We start from the raw sequence: 20,564 nt of genomic DNA, 5'->3' as shown, positions 1-20,564 counted from the left end.
TCTAATAACCATGATCCAAAGATAATGGTCAGGATTGTCTGCCTAACAAGGCATTAAAAATACAAAATGTTTGTATTATTTTATGGGTATGTGTATGGTCAGCTTTAGGGATTTCTTTGGACATTTACACCACAGTTGTAGTTTTGAAGAGCTTATCTTCACTGTTTGTTTGAGAAAAAGAGTTATTATTTGTTGTGTAGAATAAAAACATGTATATTTTAGACCCTGTGTACTTTTAATAAGCTAACGCAGGCCTTACACATTGACAGATCCTTCAAACATTACCTTGATATAGCAGTATTTTTGTATGAAAAATAAGTGGCAGCAAAACTGCACTAATAAAAAGTGTATATAAAACTGTAAAGAATAAATATAGTTATACCATTTACATTATAAGCCATTTGAATCAGCCCATCAATTTACCTTGTCATCTGCTGAGCATGAACTTTTTATTTTGCAACAATCCCATGTTGTTCCTAGTTAGTGTGTAGTTCGCTTGTTCTATGCTTTATGCTTTTACTAAAATATACATGGTCATTTGCATTTGGGGTATTTATAATTATTGCTTGTATATATGTTTAGCTTGATATATTTATCTGTATTAAGGTAAATATATGTTTTTCCCTTTTTTATAGTGCTTTAATTTTTGTATCGCTCAGGGTTTCTGTGTTAGACTGCTAAACAATGTAGCTTTAAAGTCAGTTCTAAAAATTGACATAAGACTTAAGACTGAAGCATAAGGAATGCTCTGTGATGAATTACACACTGTTCTGGGTTATCATGTTCCTAGTGAAATTTTAGGTTCACAGACCTCTATTTGCTGCAGCTGGACCACCTTCGGGTGTTTAATTATTTAAAGGATATTTTGTCAGCATGTGGGCAGCATAGTAATCAGGGAGAACCTAGGAGATTAGGAGCTGCTGGGAGACATGACAACCAGAATGCTAGGTATGTGACAGCACAGAGTTTAATGACACAATTTCATTCTTATTCCAGAGCAGGGTGACCAGCAAGACTGGGATCAATGGGACTGTAGCAGGAAACTCACAGCCTAGGGACAAACAGGGTAGCAAATATAAAAGGGATACAGACAGATAATGGCAATAGTTTTATGGTTAGGACAGCAATGATCAATAGAAAGAACTAATACAGTGACCTAAGAGGTGATTAAAAAAAAAACTGAGGTCACTAAAATTCCATGCAGGGGACTGAATCACCATCTGCATTCTGCTGGACATCAATATCAATTTGTTTTTTCTTATTATTAGGGTATTTAATCAATAATACATTTTGTTTTCCAAATCATTTTATTTACCAGGAGAGCTTACCATCTTTGTGTCTTTCAGTCTCTTAAGAAAGGTAATGTGCCCTGTTTATTAAGCTTCCCCTGATGGTCCCTGCTTTAACAGGATCTATTTATCACTGGAAAATATCTGTTTGTAATTTAAACTCTATGGAAAACTAACACTGAAGAACTTTTTCCCCACTCTACAAAGATTGTTTAATGAATCTGAACCAAATTCTCCCATAAGATTTGAGACAGTGATATATAATGAGACATTCATTTAAAATGGGCTACAGTGTGTGCTCCTGGGTAAGTAGAAGCATGCAGTCTAGTAAACACGAGCCACAATGATTAATTTAAAGCAGGTATGTTGAACTGGTCTCTGGGCCATTAAGGAATAGGAAGCCTGTTTGGCTGTAATCTTTTTAAACTGATTAAAATAAAATGTTAAAAATGTACCCCATGCCTTAAAAAGTTTAAAAGCACTGATATTTTATGAAGCATAGAGATGCCTGTATAAGATGGCTCTGACCATACACAGTAGCTTACTCATAATTATCATTTATTGAAGGTAGAGCAGCATGCAAACCCACACATGGCTGTGCTACATTCTCACTGGAGAATCCTCTCACATCTATTATTGCCTTTTGGCCTATTTTGGAAAGCTGGTGACAGTTCAAGAATTTTATGGAAGAATTATATGACATAAAATTCTATATGCAGTTTTTCGCATTTTCCTGGCCATTTACCTTTTAGCGTCTAAACATTTGGGTAGCATTCTCCCCAGTGATTACTGGAGAAGAAGTAAGCTCTGCCCACCACCCTGATAAAGGTCAGCTCCACCCATCGCCTGTGTCTTTTTTCTTTCTGTGAGCGATTGCTTTACTGAGTGGGAAGTTCATCTTTCTCTCTCCCCACCTGATGCTACGCCGCTCAGCCTTCAGAGGAGTGTTGGGTCCCTTGTGTGGCGGGGAATTAAGGAGCTGGTATTCCCAGGAACTTGTGCATTCCTAGGGCTGGCTTGGCTCAGCGGCGCATAGTATGACGTCACTCTCTTTGCTTAAGGAGGTCTGTTGTTGTAAGCAGTGCCACTCTGGATAGAAGACCTTTCTTTGTGCTTCCTATCTAGTATGTCTCAGACTATGGAGGATTCTGAATCCAGTTCGCTAAGAGCTTGTCTCAATTATTTTGATGCTGATACTTCTTCTGCTCTGTTTAATAAAAGGAAAAAGTAATGTTTTCCTGTTCATAAAGAAATCAGAATTATGATAGAGTGGCAAAACACTACTAAGAAGGCATCTACTGAAAGTAAATTTGCCAAGTTGTATTCTTTCTCTGAGGAGAATTCAAGCAAGTAGGATAGTCTTCCAGTTGTAGATGCCCCAGTAGCATATCTTTCTAAGAAAATGGCCTTTGGTGGCTCTGGTGTCAGTGGCCAAGGCTTGTGGCTGGAATTTACTTTTTAGTTGCCTTGTCTATTTCTACCAAGATTGCATTATGGTTTAAGAATTGGTATGCTGATACAGCATCTAACAATACTCTATGTAAGCTGCCATATGAGAGCGGCAGGCTGTTTGGGTTTGAATAAAATCATCTCCAAGTCAGATGAAAATCCTCCTTTTTGCCTCAGAGAGACACTTTAAAGAAGATCTCAGAGAGATATTTCAGCAGACAAAGAGAAGAGAGCAGATATTCTGGACCAAGGAAGGATTCCTTTCATTACTCAATTTGGAGATCAGGCCAGTCAAGTCTATTCAGAGGCCACAAGATGAAGGGAGTCAGATCTCCCTAGCCCTAGTCAAGGTAGGAGCAAGGTTCTCTCAGTTCCAGGAGGCCCCGTGGGCATAACACAAGATGCTTGGGTTTTAGATGTAGTCAACAGAGGCTACAGGATAGAATTTATCACAAAACCTCACTGACACGTTTTTCTACAGTAGTTCCTCAGTCCCTAGAGGGTCAACAGGCTATTAGAAGTACTATGTCCAACAGCTTCTGGTAAAGAAGTCACCAAAAGCTAAGGGGGGTTGCACCCTATCCTAGATCTGAGGCATTTAAATGAACATGTAAAGGTTCAGTCCTTGAATATAGAATCACTAAGTGCCATGAAATCAGTCATCAATTGTGGCGACTGGTTAGTCACAGTGGACCTAAAGGGCTCATATCTGCATGTCCCGGTAGCTCCAGAGCATTAAGGTTTTTTAAAGATCGCTTGGGGAGATCTGCATCTCCAGTTTATTTGCCTTCCCTTTAGCCTGTCGACCTATCTGAGAACCTTTTTCAAGTTTCTGGTTACAGTAGTAGCTTGGCTGAGGCAGGAGGGGGTGAAAATCTACCACTACCTGGAAGATTAACTCATAATATATAGTTACATAGTTACATAGTTACATAGGGTTGAAAAAAGACCTGTGTCCATCAAGTTCAACCCATCCAAGTAAACCCAGCACACCTAACCCACACCTACCAATCTATACACTCACATACATAAACTATAAATACAACCACTAGTACTAACTGTAGATATTAGTATCACAATAGCCTTGGATATTCTGATTGATCAAGAACTCATCCAGGCCCCTCTTAAAGGCATTAACAGAATCTGCCATTACCACCTCACTAGGAAGGGCATTCCATAACCTCACTGCCCTCACCGTGAAAAACCACCTACGCTGCTTCAAATGGAAACTCCTTTCCTCTAATCTAAAGGGGTGACCTCTGGTGCGTTGATTGTTTTTATGGGAAAAAAGAACATCCCCCAACTGCCTATAATCCCCTCTAATGTACTTGTACAGAGTAATCATGTCCCCTCGCAAGCGCCTCTTTTCCAGAGAAAACAACCCCAACCTCGACAGTCTCACCTCATAGTTTAAATCTTCCATCCCCTTAACCAGTTTAGTTGCACGTCTCTGTACTCTCTCCAGCTCATTAATATCCTTCTTAAGGACTGGAGCCCAAAACTGCACTGCATACTCAAGGTGAGGCCTTACCAGGGACCTATAAAGGGGCAAAATTATGTTCTCATCCCTTGAGTCAATGCCCTTTTTTATACAAGACAGCACTTTATTTGCTTTAGTAGCCACAGAATGACACTGCCTGGCATTAGACAACTTGTTATCAACAAAAACCCCTAGATCCTTCTCCATTAAGGATGCCCCCAACACACTACCATTCAGTAGATAGTTTGCGTTTATATTATTTCTACCAAAGTGCATAACTTTGCACTTATCAACATTGAACCTCATTTTCCAGTTTGCTGCCCAGTTATCTAATTTTGTCAAATCGCTCTGCAAAGCGGCAGCATCCTGCATGGAACTTATAGTTTTGCACAATTTAGTGTCATCAGCAAAAATAGAAACAGTACTGTCTATGCCCACCTCCAGGTCATTAATAAACAAGTTAAACAGCAAAGGCCCAAGGACTGACCCCTGCGGTACTCCACTAACCACACTGGTCCAATTAGAAAATGTTCCATTTACAACCACTCTTTGTACTCTATCCTTCAGCCAGTTCTCTATCCAATTACAAATATTATGTTCTAGGCCAATATTCCTTAATTTGATCATTAACCTTCTGTGAGGTACTGTATCAAACGCTTTAGCAAAGTCCAAGTAGATGACATCAACTGCCATTCCAGCATCAAGGTTCCTGCTCACCTCCTCATAAAAGGCAACTAAATTAGTCTGGCAAGATCTGTTACGCATAAAACCATGCTGGCACAAACTAATAGTATTGTGAACTGCAATGTATTCAAGTACCCTATCCCTTATTACCCCTTCCAAAAGTTTTCCTACTACTGATGTCAGACTAACAGGCCTATAGTTTTCAGGCTGAGAACGGGATCCCTTTTTAAATAACGGCACCACATTAGCAATCCGCCAGTCTCTTGGCACCATGCCAGACCTCAATGAATCCTGAAAAATTAAGTGAAGAGGTTTGGCAATCACAGCGCTCAGCTCATTTAATACCCTGGGATGAATCCCATCCGGCCCTGGACCTTTGTTTACCTTTACATGTTCAAGTCTCTTTTGAATTTCCTCCCGAGTGACCCATGCGTCAGTAGCTAAATTACTAGAACTGGGCATATTACAAGGGAAGCCTTCATTATCTGGCTCCTCAGATGTATAGACAGATGAAAAATAAGAGTTCAAAATTTCAGCTTTTTCCCCGTTTTCATCAACCAACGTACCCCCCCGTGATAATAAAGTTCCCACCCCTTCTTGCTTCATTTTTTTACTATTCACATAATTAAAAAATAATTTTGGATTCTTTTTACTCCTAGTTGCAATATCCCTTTCCATCTCTATTTTAGCTTGCCTGATAGCTTTTTTGCATGCTTTATTTGCTTCCTTGTACCTGATGAAAGTTTCCGCTGTCCCAGCTAACTTGAATGCCCTAAAAGCACGTTTTTTCTTACCAACCTCGACAATAACTCTTTTATTCAGCCATAAAGGTTTCACTTTGCGATGCCTCTCCTTGCTTACTAGGGGGATATACTGTTGTGTATACCTACAAAGCAATGTTTTAAAGATGTTCCATTTTCCTTCTGTGTCTAACCCCATGAAAAGCCTTTCCCAGTTGACACATTGCAGAGATGCCCTTATATTGGCAAAGTCTGCACGTCTAAAATTGAGTGTTTTAGTTACTCCCTTATAGAGCTGTCTCTGCAGGGACTCAAATCAGTGTGCACCGGGATCTAGCCTTGAACAAGCTAGGGGACGTAGGTTGGATAATAAATGATTTCAAGAGTCAGCTCGATCCAACACAGGCTTTGGCCTACCTGGGGCTTGGATAGATATAAGGAACAACATGATTTCTTTGACCCTGGAGAAAATTTTGAAAATCAGGAGAAGGATGTCCCTTGTGTCTCAACAGAATCAGGTGATAGCAAGGGCCATTAGGCAGACCTGTAATCTTTTCATTGTGCCAGCTGGAATTTTTTAAGGGCAAGCAGCATTATTGAAATCACTGCTATTACAACAGCTTACAGGGAGAAACATTAGCTTCTTCTTAAATCTGTGAAAGTACATTCAGCAAGGGGCGATAACGACTTCTTGGGCAGCTGAGGTGCAAGCATCTCCAGATTCTATTTGTAGAGTGGCAACCTTACTTTACTTTTTTTGAAGCATTATAGAATGAACTTTTCAGCTTATCAGGATGCTAGTTTTAGCCTCAAGGTTCTGCAGGTCACAAACAGTTAGATGATTAAAGTTTCTATTGAGCATTATTTTTGTGCGGCCCTCCCTTATTTTATTGCTCGGGTACAAACCCAAATGTTTAGATGCTACAAGGGAGATGGCCAGGAAATAAGAAGATTGTTGCCAAACAGTACTTTCCGTAATTTTCTTCTCATGTCCATCACCCGTAGTAGCATCTCCCACCCAATTCTTTGTGTTTTATGTTTCAGAAGTTTTTGATGTAGACACAGGTGATGCATACATCCCAACATTTGAAAACCGAAAAGAGGGACAAAAAGATTTGGCGCGCACAGCGCAGCAATTTTTTTTTACCAAGCCCACTTTTGTAGCCATGCCCCAATTACCACACCCCATTTTTTTCTAAAAATACTCCTTTTATATAGTTGAAATTGCGGGATCAGACACAAATGTGCTATACCCTCATACTGTACTACTGTAGGAAAACAATATAGCAACTCCTACATATAAAATACAAATATAGAGAGAAGGCAGTCAGTTATAAGAGAGTTCTAACTATCTACCAGTTTTGCCCCCCCACACAGGGGAGACAGTACCCCCCATACACAGTGCCCCCCAGGTCCCCCATAGAAAGTACCCCCCCATAGAAAGTGCCCCCACTTGACCTCATAGACAGTGCCTCCAATTTCCCCCATAGACAGTACCCCTCATGCACAGAGCCCCCCATACACAGAGCCCCCCCATACACAGTGCCCCCCATACACAGAGCCCCCCATACACAGAGCCCCCCATACCCAGAGCCCCCCATACACAGTACTCTTTATACACATAGCCCCCCCATACACATAGCCCCCCCATACACAGTGCCCCCCATACACAGAGCCCCCCATACCCAGAGCCCCCCATACACGCTTCGACTCCTTGTGCTGCTTCTCTCCTTATGTGGCTCCTTCTCCGGCGGTCCCAGGCCCTTTTATAAGGTTGCGCCCCATGTGTACGTGTGACGTCATTACGCACGGGCGCAATCTTATAAAAGGGCCTGGGACCGCCGAAGAAGGAGCCACATAAGGAGAGAAGCAGCCCAAGGAGTCAGATCGCTCAGCTTAAGCCCTCTCATCCTGCTGTGAATGTCCCGCATTTCCGTAATCTATTACGGAAATGCGGGACATCCAGGGAACTATCCGGGACAGCAGGATGCGCTATAGAAAGCGGGACTGTCCCGCTCAAAGCGGGACAGTTGGGGGGTATGGTGATGGGTGGAGCAGACCTTTATCAGAGCTTTCTTCTGTAAGTAATCCCTGAGGGGAATGCTACCTATATGTTTCAATGCTACCTACAAGTGATGGCCAGGAAAATAAAATTAAGTATGGCAACAATTTTCTTATATAAATCTTAATGATATACATAATAGCACCGTTGTTAGTATTGCTGTCTGCAGCGCTCACATCCTATACTCAGCCCTGATCAACAAATTATTGGCATGGGTATGGTCAGCAAGCATATAGGCTGGGTTATTGGCTTTTCATAAAACAAACCCTATTGTTTTTATGTTAGTGTGCATGTTACAGGAAAATTACAAACTAATGCTATAAAAGGTTTGAAGCAGACTTAGCTAAGTGATTATTTGCTAAGGGTTACTGGACATGCATCAAACTTTTTAACATTAACCTATAAGCTCCATCAAGGCAGGGGCTGATGTAAGCAGTTAAATAGTCTCTTTAAAACACTGTGAAATGTTAGCACCATATATATAACAATGGTAATCATTTCCTGCTCAAACTGAAGCACAAACAGTAAAGGAGCAGAAACACCAAAAATGAAATTCATTAATTCAGTGTGACATATCATTTATTTCTTTTCTGAATGTGTAGAAATCTGTTCTGTTAAGCAGAAATCCTGGTTTTATTGCAGCACGTCTGCCGTCAGCTCTGCTGTGTTCATCCATCTTTTACTGGTTGTCTAAACAAAGCTCCAACCCATTTATTGTGTTTAAGTTACAATAGATAATACATGAACTAGCCAACCAAATAAACTCTAGGTACAATTAACATTATGTCTAAATGCTTTTAAAGGGCTTGTGCCGTTAAATACTTTTAACATTGGCTTAATCAAGAAGAATGTATGTTTTTTTTATCCTGAAGTAAACAGGGCAAGCAGCAAACTGAAAGAGCTTTTATTTTGCAACATATTGGAGTAATAGCAGTAGGAAGGAGGAAGAAATCATTAAAGGAGAAGGAAAGGTAAAAACTAAGTAAGCTTTATCAGAAAGGTCTATGTAAATACAGCCATAAGCACTTACATCTGCACTGAGTCCTCTATCAAAAGAAACACAGGATTCCTTATCTATTTTAATCTATTAAAATGGCTACTGCTATCTTAAGCAAAGGGAGAACGCTTTTAAAACTGTTTACTAAGGTATGTTAATGGTTTCTGCAGAATAAATATATTGTTCTAGGTGGCACTAGTGTGGCAAATCTATTGGCAGTAAAATGCCAAAATGACTCTCCTTCTCCTTTAAAGAAATTACCAGTCCACAGATAAATCCCTGTTATAATGGACTCCTCCTTATCTATAAACCTGAATCACAGGCTGCAGCTGGGAGAAGAGGAATTTTTGTTATACAGAGCTCATAATCTCTACAAAAACTCACGTAATTACAGACAGTGGGAGGGAGTAAGGGTAAAAACAAAACAATATATTTGCTTTTTTAATAAACAGAATAAACATAATACATTTCAATGCATATCCTGCTTATTATACTCAAGTTGCTTGAAGGTGTATGTAAGTGCATACTGCCCCTTTCAGAAAGGGATGCACTGAATAAAGAATTTGGTTCACATGCCTGGCCGAACCAAATCCGATAAAGTAAGCGATTTGCAAATGGAAATTGGGATTGAAATTCAGTTCAGTATTCACCCTAATCTTTCACAAAGGATTCAGGGTTCAGCTGGATACCAAAATAGTGGATTTGGTGCATCCCTACTTTGAGGCACTTTCCTGTGTTACTGGTATATGCACTCATGGGGAGTGCAAAAAAAACAAAACGTTTATATATATATATATATATAGACACTACTCAAGATATTCAGTACTTTTCAATATATAAATGTGACTGTATTAGGAGAACCTAATTCCAGTTATACTCATGGTTACACTGGGTTTCCTCTTTTATTGCTCTCCATTGGCAATGTTCATTTAGCTATAATGCTAATATTGTCACATAATTTAAATTGTAGCTATAGAAAGCAAAGAGAAAAGAATGCCCTTGAATAACAAGGAATAGAGCACAATTCTACTGAGCTTCAGTATTCCTTCAGATTTTACGCATCACCAAACAATATCTGAGCTTCCATTAACCTTACTAAGGGACGTGTGTCATATAAATCAAATTGATACAAAGTTGTGACATTTGATGCAGATGCTAATGCATTTAATAATTAACAGACTGCGCTGTGTTAATTCAGCTTGCTTAACAGAGTCCATTCATTTTCCACTACACGTCCCTGCTCCCATGTTAACCATCTGAGCCTGGGGCCATGGTTTGATATAGAATGAGAGATTTCCTTTTATAGAGTACAGAGCATACTACCATCTTCTCCCTTAGCCTGGGGAAATTACTGTGGAAACATTTTTATTCAAGATAATTGCTGCAGCGTTGGATGTGAGATGCCTGGTGTTATCAATACACAAAGCTACAGGACTCTGGCTAAATATACACATGATAAACACTATAGAGTGCACACTGGTTAACTATTATAAACGTCACTGATTCACATACCTATTAATGAGCTCTCCCTAAAACACATACATATTACTAGAGGCACTGATTCTGCTAATACAGTGAAGATTTATACCTCGTAGTCTGATAGGTGCTGGGTCCTGCAGCAATTTACATAATGCATAATGTAGTATGCAAAGTTCCACAAAAAGGCAGACTGCATTCTGCATTGATACTGACCCCTACGGATTAGCTGTTTTTAGCCATCCAGAGGTAGAACAATGAAATAGTTACATAGTTACATAGTTATAGTTACATTGTTACATAGGGTTGAAAAAAGACCAGTGTCCATCAAGTTCAACCCATCCAAGTAAACCCAGCACACCTAACCCACACCTACCAATCTATACACTCACATACATAAACTATAAATACAGGTATAGGATCAGTTATCTGGAAACCAATTATCCAGAAAGCTCCAAATTACAGAAAGGCCATTTCCCATAGACTCAATTTTAAGCTAATAATTTAAAATGTTAAAAATGATTCCCTTTTTCTCTGTAATAATAAAACATTATATACAAATAAAATGCATTTTTATTGGAGGTAAAACAATTTTATTGGGTTTAATTAATATTGTAATTATTTTTGCAGACTTGAGGAAATACCCTTATCCAGAAAACCCCAGGTCCTGAGGATTATGGATAACAGGTCCCATACTTGTACTGAGTTTATACTCACCATTACTCCTTTTCTCTTATTCCCAAAGGCAGCACTAGAGAGAGAGAGAGAGAGAGGCTCTCCTCAGCCATAGGTAGAATATCTGTACCAATTAGAAGGAAGCCTCACCCTATAAGAGCCCCTCCCATGACCAGAGCCCCTTAGTGCTTTAACAAGCAAAATCACCAACAAATCTGGCTGAGCAAAGGGCAATGAAGAAAGGCCGTTTTAATTGTTAAATAGAACACAGATGCTTTATATGGAGGCCATCAAGTCTATTTCCAGTGTACCCCAATAAGTACAATTTTGTTTGACCACCTCTGGATTTAAGGCCCATTCTGTTGCTTGTACAGACTGGTAACCTACAAAATCTGCTAAGACATTTGTGCTGCCATTAATATGGAAAAACATTTTTGGGGTTCTTTAACAAATGCTTGGCTCCTTGATCCACCCTGACTCATATAATAGGTAACAGCAATATTGTTGGTGTGGTCTCTGACCTCTTATGTGCTCTTTGAATACAAGAAGTACTGTAAAGACTGTTTAAATTGGCCCCCAGACCCAGATGTTTGCATCTGTATTTATAACCTTTGGACCTCTTGGAAAACGGTCAGCACCACCCCTTTACTGGTTGAACCCACCATCTGAGAGAATCTTTTACCTGAAACAAGGCATTGTTCTGCTAATTCCAAACTGAAAGGAGAAAACTTAAAGGGGTCTTATATGGGCCCTTGCCCAGAGTACCGCTCCTATCATAGCAGCACATAATCATGTCATTTTCAAAATCTGTTTCATTTAGATCCTTTCCTCTGGATAAGAGAAGCTGATTTTAGAATGCTCATTCCTCTCTTTTGTTCTGGCATTGCCTAATAGCATTCCCCAAAAATGTTTCCATTGTGTTGGAACCATTACAGATTTTTCCCAGTTTTTTAACCACCCTAGTGATTACAGGATCCATAAAACTAGAAAAAGAAGGTCTTTTAAAGAAGACAGAGAGCATGCCTTTGTTAAGCAGTCATCTAAGTAAGGAATATAGCCATCGATTTTCCTCTTAAAAATGCTGCCACAACCACCATGATGAATACTGTCGGGGCACTTAAAAGGGACAAGTTGTCTTATCAGCCCATGAAGATAGTCATTAGTGAGTTTAACGTACCATGTAGTCCCTTGCATATTTGCCCCAATAACAGAAGAGTAGGACTTTTCCAATGAAGACAGCTATTTTCCACTCAACTTCCTCCAAAGAGGGACCCATCTGAACAACTGTAAAAACCTAAGGGAAAGGGCACATAAAATCGCATAATCATGTATGAAAATTGTGAGTAAAATTTATTGCATTATAGTGTGATTTTGTGTTCCCATCCCCCTTTTACATATCTTTTCCTCATTTTAAGGCATATACCAGTCAGCCCACAAGGTCAGCCAAATATTAGCTAAAGACCATTCTTCAAGTAAGCTAAGGTGAAGGTGCTGTGTTGCTGTAACTGAGGACAGCCTCCAATCAGCAGTAACCAGCTACCATGAAGATCTCTGCTTCCATGATCTAACTAGGCTCTCTGGCAGGGCATTAGTTTGTGTGTGAGGCAGAGAGATTTTAAATTTTCTTTTCCTAGCCTGCCCAAGCCTTACTGAATACCACCTATGCAGGGTATCTGCACACGTGCTGCCTGTAGAGACGTGATGGAAAGCACTTTTACTTTTTGCAGGTATGGTGCAGGTTCCATCAATCAGATGTGCAAATAAGGAAGCATATTATCTAATTTATCCATACACTAATGCACAGATTCTTATTTGCCCTAATACACATATTCACATAATATCATTATGCTTAATATGCTCATAATGCACATAGTTTTATTAGAAGTCTCTCTGTATATTTATTTGCATATTTGTGATATATTTAGCTCTAATTGTACTAGCACTTTAGGCTTTCGATTATGGCATTATAAACCAGGCCAGCAGTATAAGAGACAGGCCACCCATACTCTCAATTTTAGGGATATTAAGTGCATAATTGGAAAGGTTATATGTAGAGATGGAGGTACATTGTGCTTAATAAGTATGTATTTTAACAGTATCAGTAACAGCAGTTGGGTATTTTTTGTTGCTAATTTCATTTGTGACGGTATAAAAGTTATTATTGCTCAGTTACTACTTTTTTTTATAACAATTTGGCCACAATGAGGTTTATAGAAACACATCCTAGCAACGGATTCACATGGATAAGCATAAATATTAGTTAGAAAAGGTTTTGCTTTTCCGAATAACCATATGTTTTTGAGCATTTGACAATTATAAAAACGTGAGTTTATAAACCTTATTAGAAAGGGAAGGGACTATTTGCAAGTTTTAGCCAAAATTTGCTGGACTACAAATCACAGCATACACCCACATTTCATCAGCGGTTTAAGCAGGTCATTAAACAATAAATTCAGCAAGATTAATGCATTGTACTGTAGGCAGGATTTTTATTGATGGATTCTCTAGCATCTGAAATTCCATTTTTGACCATGTATGTCAGAGAACTATGGGGCACAGTTTACATAATTAGCGGTTATTATTTCATTCACCCATCGCAGTTAGGCAACAACACCTAACACACTTCTCTTATGTTAGAGAATATCTGTGAGTCTTGGGCCCAACATTCAAACTAAAATATTCATGTAGAAGACAAGCAACGCCGGACGACTCTGTTCTGCCAATATTAAGAGGTACTGCAAGCAGAGAAAATTGGGTCCAGTTTTTCATGTGGAGTTAAATACAACTGGCAGAAATTCTGAGAATGATGTTGTAACCCTATTTTAGCTATTATTTGCCAAATCCGGCTAGTAGGTATGAGCACGGGCACATGTGACTCAAACAAGCCTTTTGGGCCTTCGCAGAATGGAAGAAATGCACTTATGAAATGTTGCTAAATTGCAACTCTCCACTGCCAAAGATGTATATATTTTAATTATGGATGCCAGAGTTTTTTTGGAATTAAACTAGAACTTGGTTTATTGATGGTACACAGCATATGCCGGGTTTATACTCACAGCACTGAGGTAGAATAACACAAATGTCTAATGCAGTTTCAAGGTAGCAGAACAGTGTGGCACCATGGTGGAGACAAATGTGGGATAATAGACAGGATTCCCAAGGGTGTTTACCTTTACTGGACCGGATCCCTACAGCCAATGGTGGTTCAGGGTTGAGAAATAGCCTGAAACCTGTGTCTGAACTGTGGTCCCTACAATAAGGCAGCAGAGCCTTGGGTGTACTAAACCCACTAAATTCTCCTTTGTTGGAGCACACAGCTGCTCTTGCTAAATAACACTCCTAGACAGAGACAGAGGTCTAACCTGCAGATGACTTCTCCTCACTTACAGGGTCCCTGATACCCAACTTAGAATCTCTAGATGGATTGGCTTCCTCCTTCCTAGGGCACAGGCTTCTGAGGCTAGTTGGGGCCCAGGCTCAATGTGCACCACCTTCTGCTGATGATAGGAATGCCACAGAGGAAGTGCCCATGCGCTGCGTAACACTATATTACAGTGTGCAGGAGGTGGTCATCCTAACTAAGAACCAATAATGGCACAGATGCAAATAGCTAAAGTTGAAACATAACATTCTGCTCAGTAACAACAGATAAGGAAGTGTAGGGCTAAGACCATAGGGAGCTTTAACCCTATGGGTCCCTACAATGTTATATCATTTTTATGGTTTATCCAAATGCTCTGCAGTTTTCAGCACAATAATCATAGCTGAAATGGGCATTGTACAGGAGTAAGGTGCTCTTTTTCTCTCTCATTGTGCCCAAGTTGCAAGTTAGTAGATGGGTAGGGGTTGAAAAGAAAGATGTCTACATGCCTCCATTCATGAATACAATGCTGCAGAACACAGACAGTGCTGTACTCACATAGGAAGCTTGGGTTCTCTTGCTCCATTTTGGACAGTGGACTTGTGGATGTGGCTGCTCTTGACAGGGCAGGGTGCAAAATATGAAATGCATGGCACCTTATGCCTGTTTTTCACAATTCATCCCTGCCAACAGCAGATGGCCATATTGTGTACATGACTTTTGTAGACTTGAAATATCCATACCACTGTGTACCCATGTATATTTTATGTGAAGTACCATAGGAATATGGGGTAATGGAGCCACTGTTGCGTGTCATCTTGTCCCTGCAAAAGTTCAGTAAAAGTTGCATTCACATAGTTGAAATAAATACTATTTAAGGAAGAAACTGCCTCTGTTATTTGCAGATGATGGTGTCCTTCAATTATCATGTGTCTGTGACCTCTAATTTTCCAATGAGCTATTTTTTTAAGAAGGAATGAAAATCATCACCAACACTAAATCTAGGAACATAGTATTCTTTTATAATTAGCTGATTGCTAGTTTCTGTCATGCAAGAATACAAAAGCGTTTAGGCACTTCAGCACCATCTAACCAAATTTTGGAAGAAGGATATGTTTTGATGCAAAAGTATTCATTTATGCCCATTGTTTGAGCCAGTTGAGATTGTATGGGTACTTTATCCTGTGAGAGAGAAACAGTGGAGTTATTCCAGAAATTTATCACACAGAGGAGACACAGACTCTTCTTCTTTTATTAGGAAAAAGCTGTTGCAGTGTTTGGCAGATGCACAAATCATGCCTATTCCATCTCTGTATGGCTCAGCTGAGCAAGACCAAGTTGCTGAAATCATATGAGACTAGACAGATTGGAGGAACTAACATAAGCTTAAATCTCAGAGGGGAGGTTTTAAGTTCTAAAACAAGCAGCATGGAATGGCTTATCAAGGTAACACAGTGATCAGGGTCTGCCGGTGCCTTAAGCCTACAGCACATATAGCAATTTTGGGATGTTTTTTTTCCATGCTCAAAAGGTGGTATAATAATATCCCAAATCACATGTTATTGCTGTATATGAGAATTTTGTGTTTACCCTGACACACAGGCCTGGATTTGTGGGAAGGCCACAAAGACCTGGGCCTAGGGCAGCATGTTTCTTTGGGGCAGCATGCCACCCACCCGCATCTCTATTTCCTTGTTCCTTCAGATACCTGGTGTGTTAAGGACAGGATGGACTTGAGACTTTGAAAGTAATTGAAATATTCTGTGCCCAGGTGTCTAGGCACGAGCGAGTGCACTATATGCGTGCTATGGGGTGGTGGGGTGCAGGAGGCAGCCAAAATAAGCAAGCAAATTATGCCTGCACATGTGGTGTAGGTGGCAGGCCTAGGGGAGGGTTATTTTCAAATCCAACACTGCTGAAACAGGCAAATTAATTTTATAAAAGAAGTGCATCCCTGTGCATGTCATTATCATAGACAGCAACGGATAGGCAATTTCTGGTATTTGAAACTGTAAAAGACACAGGTAGAAAAACAAAATCTCAGCAACCAATTTTAGTTTTTTAAAAAATCCAAATCTTTAAACAGTTTAACAACATTTGGTATAACTGGGATACTCTGTCCCTTAAGGGCCACACACTCTCATCAAAATAAATCACTGCGATAGCCCTATGTGTTTACCATAGACATATTAACATGCTGGCTGGGAAAGAGCCGCTGTGCTGATATGTCCCTAATAATATGTACATTACAATAGAGTGGACTCTGGATACAATTATAATAACCTAACTCTAGTTAGACATTTTGATCATGTTTTATATTTTATGGTTTCTCCTTTATTGTTTTAATTCCTTCTCATACCCCCACTTCCCTTCCCCCCCCCCCCCCCATGGCTACTAGAAACATTGCCACTTTTCCATCCTGGGTGGTAGTTGGGACAATCTAGGACTTCTACATTGACAGTGCTTCTGGCAGAAACAAAATATCGGCAACAGTACAGACTACAGCCAGGAGAAACTCATTGTGTATATTTTTTTTGTTTTTCTTTTCTCCTGTCTCCCCAAAATGTTGTTGTAATGAAAAAATTTAAAACCAAATAAAAATATTGCATACCATATATTGCTCCACACAGGCAAAGTGGAACAAAGCATTCCAATCCATGGATGTCGTTTCCTGTGACCCTCTAGATGTTACTTTACTTCCCAGCACCTTCTAACTAATAAATATTGTTGGGGGTTCTGGGAATTATAGTTCAAGTGCTTGACATGAGTAACGTTGGAACTTGACCCGCCCTTCTCCCAACCAACAACCCCCTTTTACCTCTTTACTTACCATCCCCAATAAACACACAGACACCAATTCTTGGGATAAAAATGGCCGCAGAAAATTTATTAACAACAAGTGAAGTTTTAATTTAAAACATAACATAAATAACAAATGTGAAACAACATCTCAAACATAACACAAATGTTTGTATAACAAACAAATCAACTTTTAAATAGCCAAACACTGTAACAATCCAATAACTGCGCAGCGCAACTGGCGCTGCCAGCTGCCCTTCTGGCCCGGAACCAACTACCCAACAAAACTCACCTCCTAATCCACTTTCTTACCCCTGAGGTTCCAAGCATGCCAGCCCCACTTAACTATAAAACTCCCCTCCTAACCCAACCATTGCTTTCCCCCAACTTAATCACCCCGCCAACGACACTCCGCTACCTCCACCTCTATAGGGAGGGAGGGTGGGCGTTTTACTCCGCTGCCTAAAATGGAGTGAGAAGCGGGAACAGTTACCCGCATTTTATACCCCTTACGAACTAACCAATCACCTGTAACTGGGAGTGGCTAAGTCTGTCCAACGCATCTGTCATGCCCCTGCTTCCCTACGTTTTACTACGGGTCATTGGGCTACTGTACGTATACAGAATGGATATAGAAAGTATGCTGGTGTACTAAGTTAATTACATATATCTCAGCATTAATTTTAACCCAACATAATTAAATTATCTGTATGTGTGCATAATTGTATTTGTATGGAGTCCACAGAGTATGCAGCATTTACAATGCATTTATAGTACAGACAAGGGAATGAATGCCAATAACAAGTACTAGCATGGGAAATTAATTACAAGCCTGGGGATAATAATGATATCAAGCATAAATGTAAATGCAATATTTGTACATTTCTCTAAAGAACAAGGCAATCGTTTGGTAATACATCTCACTTTCTTTACATTTTGATCAAATTAGGAAGCTCAGCTCACAGACCCTACGAGGGTTATATCTCATGAAAACAGATTCTCAAACATCAAGTTAAAGCAGAGCATAGTCATTGTCAGCAATCTTTGTACACTGAGAGCAGCTGAAACAAGTGGTCAAACAGTGTGCAGCCCCTTGAGAACAAGAAAGTTTGCAAACTCTGTGCATGGTGGATTGCACATGGGAGAACATGGGTATTAACACTTCAGAGAATTTGCTTAACAAGAACATATGGCATAGCTTCACTAGAGCCTTTACTGTTTTTCCGAGGTGACCATCTACTAATGGGTCATTCCTCAAGCTGAGGTCTTTTGGTGGCTTTTTCCCATCAGAAGCTACTCTGCATTGTGCAATCAGCAATCTCTTGCTTTGCACTTTGATTTATTCATAGATAGCATTGTATGAGTTAAGGTGGCCATACACGAGCAGATCCGCTCGCTTGGCGATGTCGCCAAGCGAGCGGATCTTCCCCCGATATCCCCACCTACGGGTGGGCGATATTGGGGGACCATTTAGGTAAAAAAAATAATAATCCGATCGTTTGGCCCTGGGGCCAGACGATCAGATTATGTGGGCGGCAATGGGGCAGTCGGATCGGGGACCGCATCAACGAGCCGATGCGGTCCCCGATCCGACCAGATTTTCTAACCTGGCCGATCGAGATCTGGCCAATTTCAGGCCAGATATCGGTCGGCCAGGCCGCTCTGCTCTCCCCATACACGGGCCGATTAGCTGCCGAATCGGTCCAAGGGACCGATATCGGCAGCTATAGTCGGCCCATGTATGGCCACCTTAAATCCTACTGAAAATTCCACTAAAGGTCTTAGATAAAAGCAGAGCTACTGTAAGAGTCGATGCTTTGGCTAATCTACCAAACAGAAAATGGGTAAAGAAAAAGCAATAATCTCTATATCACAAAAAACAGTTTGGAGTTGACAGAAGAGCCCTGGAGCAGAGCAAGCAGCTGAACATGAGGAAAATAGTATGTCCATTAATAGTCCATCCACAATGTACTTGTTATTCCCTGTCAGTAAAGATTTGCTTAGTACTTAATACTTTGTAAAGAGCCAAAGATAGGACAAATAGCCATACTAAGCAGAAAACAAAACTTCTGCCACAGGCAAGAAAGTCATGAAAGCACTCTTAACATGTCTATGTCTGCTCTGAGTGGGGTCCAAAACACTAAGGGAATGGATCAGCATCCGGAAACAGTATTTTTTATTTGTGCCTATGTCTAGTGTATCGACTGAGAATTTCAAACTTTTCTATAGCATTTTGAACATGAAAAGCTGAATATCTCAGCATTATTAGAAAGAAGAAGAATTGTAAATTGTCTGAGAATGTCTTCAATACTTCATATTTATTAAGAGTTCATTTTAAAGTGAACTTCAAGTTGAAAGAAATATTGAAGCGATTATTAACACCGATGATAGGGTGTTCTCCCCCATTATATCTCCATATACTCTTTGCTACTCCTGCCTATTGCTAGAGAGGTAATTTTGTGCATACTACACAGGCAATAACTAGAATAACCTGTTTACTCCTATTTTGTAGGAATATAACCATTCCATACTTCTGTCTTCCTTAGACTTGTGTCTAGTGAATCAAATCCAAACGCATTTTTCGCACAAATTCTCCACAAGTGAAACAATCTTTACTCTGAACATTCTAGATGCAACTTGCACCCTATTTGCATTAAAACACAAGCACAAATGCATACTATGCACCACAGTCTTAGGGAAAAGAGAGGTAAGAACCCAACCTCTCCCTGTAAACTAGGCATAAACTGATATAGCACAAGGCCAAGGGCGAACATGCTCTTCAGAAGCAACTTCAAAAGAAGTTTATATAAACACCTGTGACTGAAAGAAAAACATATACAGTAAAGTCATACAAATACTATATTTGTTGTGTGCAAGTTACAAAAGAACTAGATATGAAAATTATAAGAAAGACAACAAAAACTTCAAATTAACAATATACCAGAAACATTTTTTAGAAAACTCAGTTATAGGTTATGGCACAAAACATTTGTGAAGTTTTACAAAACTTTGTTTTTGACTCGGAACAAAGTCAAAAAGAGGCAACAATAAGATAAAGCAAATAAAGCTCCAGAACCAGATGGTATACACCTACAGATATATAAGACCTTAGTTCAATGGTAGCCAAGCCATTATTTTTAATCTTCAAAGACTCTTTGATGTCTGCTGTGGAGATGAGGGAATTCAGTTATTGCAGATGTGGTGCTAATATCTCAAAGGAACGCAATCTTTGCCAGGAAATCTTAAATCTGTGTAAAGCTCTGTAGTGGAGAAACAATTAGACAATTAGCTGAGATAACATTTGGAATTATGTGTTGGGCAACATTATATTTTTTGATAATGAAACAGGTAGGCGCTTCAGACAAATAAATGATGACAATGTGTTGCACTGTATATAGTCTTATAAATCCCATAAAAATATTTATCACCACACAGGTTTTTAACATGTACACTAAAAATTAACCACTGCAGAACTTGTACCAGCCATAGGAGACAATTCTCAGGTTGAGGTGTAGCTGTAGCTCATTCTTGCATAAAATACATTACTGATGT

Source organism: Xenopus tropicalis, chromosome 2 (assembly GCF_000004195.4).
Source record: "Xenopus tropicalis strain Nigerian chromosome 2, UCB_Xtro_10.0, whole genome shotgun sequence".
Lineage (NCBI taxonomy): Eukaryota > Metazoa > Chordata > Amphibia > Anura > Pipidae > Xenopus > Xenopus tropicalis.
The sequence above is the reverse complement of the archived record's forward strand: the minus strand, read 5'-3'. Positions refer to the sequence as shown.